Consider the following 4063-nt stretch of genomic DNA (forward strand, 5'->3'; position numbering starts at 1 on the left):
AAAAAAAAAAAAAGAAAAGTTGTTTCCTGTTGTGACAAGAGGAAACAACCCACACAAGTCAAACAAAAGAGCAGTGGTCCAAGTTGATATGACTACAATAACTGTTGGGGAAATCCCTTCTGCTCTTAGCTTCATAGAATAATACATAGCTAAATATTTAATTTAAGCTTTTACTATTTTTTTTCATTACCCATGGTATAATGGGTGTTTAATAAGAACTATTTGCAGCTAATAATAAATAAATAAGATCTACAGTTGCAAAAAAATATTAAAAGGTATATTTTTTATGCTATAGTAATAAGAAAAACAGATGCTAGTCTAATTTACTTGGAACATTCATCCACAACGMAACTCAGAGGAATGGATGGATAGAAAATGAAATTCAAGAGAAAAAATAGTCTCATGAAATGACAGTAAAGGTTGAGCTCATGTTAAAACAGATTCATTCCTCAGACATGAAGTATTGTTTGACCTTTTTTGGGAACTCTGGTAAACAATAAGATTGTTGAGTCCCCTTTTTACAAAATCAACCACTCTCTGTACATCTCGAGTTTTCAGAGGGTTGATTCCAGAGCTGAGGAGCATAGATGTTAAATTCTGTTTCTGTATGTTCTGGATCCAGAGTCATCACGTGTGTCTAATGGTTTTACAGGTCTTGAGTGGTAACATCCAACAAACATGATAAATGTCACTGATTTTAAACTTGTAATGTTTTACAATTAAGGGCCACAATGACTTAAAAACTAGTGAAATATGATTCATTTTCTATGTCCTWGTCTTGGTTTTCACATTGACATTGAAAGCATGGATTCGTTTTTCTGTGTCCTGTTTATTCTTTTCAGTTTATTCCCATTATGTTTCTAAGACAGTAATACAATAATTTATTGTATTACTGTAATTGTAGTATTAACAACAAACAAAGTTTGTTGTTAATACTATATCCCATAATTACACCAATTTTTCTTCTTTATGCTCTTTGATGTTTTGGCCTAATGGTGTTGGTCCAGYGCTGATTTTGAACTGTGTATGAAATTGGAAGAAATGCTGACCCATTTGCTCATATAATGCACAGAATCCGACTTTAATGGAGGGGCGGTGGTGCAGATACATAAAGTTTCATGTTATCAGCATTTGATCATAGGTGTCATAAGTTTATGTAAAGTGAGTCAAGAACACACCCTTGAGGAACCTCATATGTGATCCTTACTGACTTAGATTTCCATATGCCAAATGAAAAAGTAGTTTGGATTTCCAAAATAAGATGTGAATCCCAGCCTTGAGGTTACGTCCTCTGAGTTAATTGCTTATTAGACTTAGGGTTTGAATGATTTAAAAAAAACAAAGCAAAGTAAAAAAAAAAAAACTATTTTATTCCTGACTGAAATAATTACATCCATCCATTTTCTATACACCCTTGTCCCTTAGGGGGGTCGTGAGGGTTGCTGGTGCCCATCTCCAGCTAACGTTCTAGGCGAGAGGCAGGGTCACCCTGGACAGGTCGCCAGTCTGTCACAGGGCAACGCAGAGAAAGACAGGACACCCAACCATGCACACACACACACACACACCTAGGGAGAATTTAGAGAAACCAATTAACCTGACAGTCATGTTTTTTGGACTGTGGGAGGAAAGAATCCACCATGAATGAATTTTCCTCAATCCCCAGTGGGTGGAAATGTAGATACACCTGAATCACCTAAATTTGTAATTAAAAGATGCTCAAAGTTCTATAATGTCCTTTTTTTCCTTTTCAAGGCTGAAGTGACTCTTGTTGGTTATCTTTATTTATCTTTATTCGGTTTTTCTTTTTTGCAAGGAAAACCGAATGTATTCTGGAGAAACGTTTTTAGCAGATAAGACTTRAACCGAACAACACTATCAGTTGTCAAACATGGTGGTGGTTGCATCATGCTGTGGGTCTTCTAAACTAGTTTTAAAATCAAGAAAAAAAATCACCTCAAGTCTGCAGCTGAGTGAGTGAAAGCTGGCCCAGTGAGCCCAAAGACATAAAAAGTGATTTTGGAATAACTAAATAACTCTTTTTTGGATGTAGATTTACCAAGATCTTACTAATTCACAGAATTCATTTTTTATGCATATCTCTTTGGTCTAAAGCTGTACACAGTAGAAGACTGACAGGAGTTAGACAGGAAAAGGCTATAACAGGGAATTTGTGTGTGTGTTTGCGTGTGTGTGAGTGAGTGAGAGAGAATGGATTTGTCCATGAATAATGTAATTATGACCTTGCTGTTCCACTGTGATGATAGCCACCTGTTATCAATGCTGCTGTCTGAAAGATGAGCATATTAAAAACAGCACAAAGAAGCTGTTGGCTTTCTGTTTCCTGAACATCTCAGAAACCCATTCTGGTGCTGCAGCTTTTGGGAAAGCCTGACCGTACCACAGTCCTCAGTTTCTAAAGGATGAACTGATATTTAACTCTGTTAGAGATAAAGTTGTGATGCAACAGGAATGTCAAATTAGGCTGTTAGATTCAGCAAAAAGTTTTGGTTGTTGCATATTTTGTCATGATTTGCTAGCTCTCTTCAGCAGTTGAAGTTTAAAGAATCTCCAAAGCTCCAGCTCTTGCTCAACYCCCTGCATGAGGCTGTAAAAACGTGCAGTATCTCATATGATGACTGGAGGCATGGTCATGTGTGGACAGGGCATTGACACCAGGGATCAAGGTTCTGTTTTCTGTTATCTTTTCAAACCCACAACCATTCTGTGAGATGCAATCTATAATAGAAAATGTAAATTAGACTGCTATTCTTCTTATATTTTGTAAAAGAACAACCATACTTGTTATAATATCTTAAATAATTATCTGTAAAAACACTAGAAAAAACAAACGAACAATGTATTTAAATACAACAGAATAAATAAAGCTCTGTTTTGATTTGAATCAGAGTACGGTGTAAAGAAGTAGAACCTGGATGGACCTAGATGGTTCATGCCTGACAAGTTTCTAAGATTTATACACCTGAGCCTGGTGGCCCAAAATAATAATAATAAATCTCCTTTTTGAAGACAGAAAACTAGTGCACTGATTTTAAATATCGGCTCAGTTTTCAGTTGTTTTYGTGACAGAGATATCTTCATCTTAGATGTGTTTTCTAGAGGTTCACCAGTTGCAGTTTTCTGGCCAATCGACGATCTTTTGAAAAGCCTTACCTACCGATTCCAATACCAATTGGTATTGACCAATACCAATTTTTTTTTTGCCTGGAATGTTGCTTAAAATAACAAGAACATTTCTGAATTGGCAACAGTGGGGAACTATTGTTAACTGTAAATGTGCAGACATGACCTGGTGGGCCGGTCAATCAGCCAAACTTCTCTCACAGGAGAGCAGAGGACACTGGCTGATTTTTAGACCTTTGCCGAGGTAGATAAGATCGTCTTTACATGTAAAAATCTATTTCCCAAAATTAATGGGCACTGAAATGAGTTGGCTGGCTGATGAATCGGTGCACCCCTAGTGTTTTCTATGGTCATGTTAGACTGATTCTATTATAGACCAGTAGGTTGTTGTTAAAATTAAGTTCTTAAGCCAAAACTACACTCAGGCTCATCATTTAAGCTATAATATCCACTCAACTCACTTTGAGTWGATACTTTTACTCAATGGAGCATTTATTTTGCTCACCTGATGGATGYGATGTACATCTTGCKCTATCTGATGAGTGTTTAACTTTTTTCTGACTGGATTTGTGTGACAGCGCTATTATTTCCAGCTGTTCTGCAGCTGTCCCTGTCTGTTGTCACACTGGTTCTCGCTGCTTCCCTTAAATATAAATCACAAACACAGAACTCCAGGGATGCTGCCTCCAAGTTTAAACTTGTTAGTATCCTTTGTTAAACTGCATAAACCTTTACCATAAAGGTAGATTAGCTATCTAGATAAGCAAGATTTGCTGTAGTGTAATATGAACTCATTGGCATTAATCTGCAGAGTTCCATGGAGCCTTACAGAAATGCAGCAATGTTTATTATGTCACAGAATGGCTGACGCTCAGAGTAGGAAGCCCTGCTTTAGAAGTGACTGCCACAGGAAAAGTTA

This window comes from Poecilia reticulata, linkage group LG21 (genome assembly GCF_000633615.1).
Source record: "Poecilia reticulata strain Guanapo linkage group LG21, Guppy_female_1.0+MT, whole genome shotgun sequence".
Taxonomy (NCBI): Eukaryota; Metazoa; Chordata; class Actinopteri; order Cyprinodontiformes; family Poeciliidae; genus Poecilia; species Poecilia reticulata.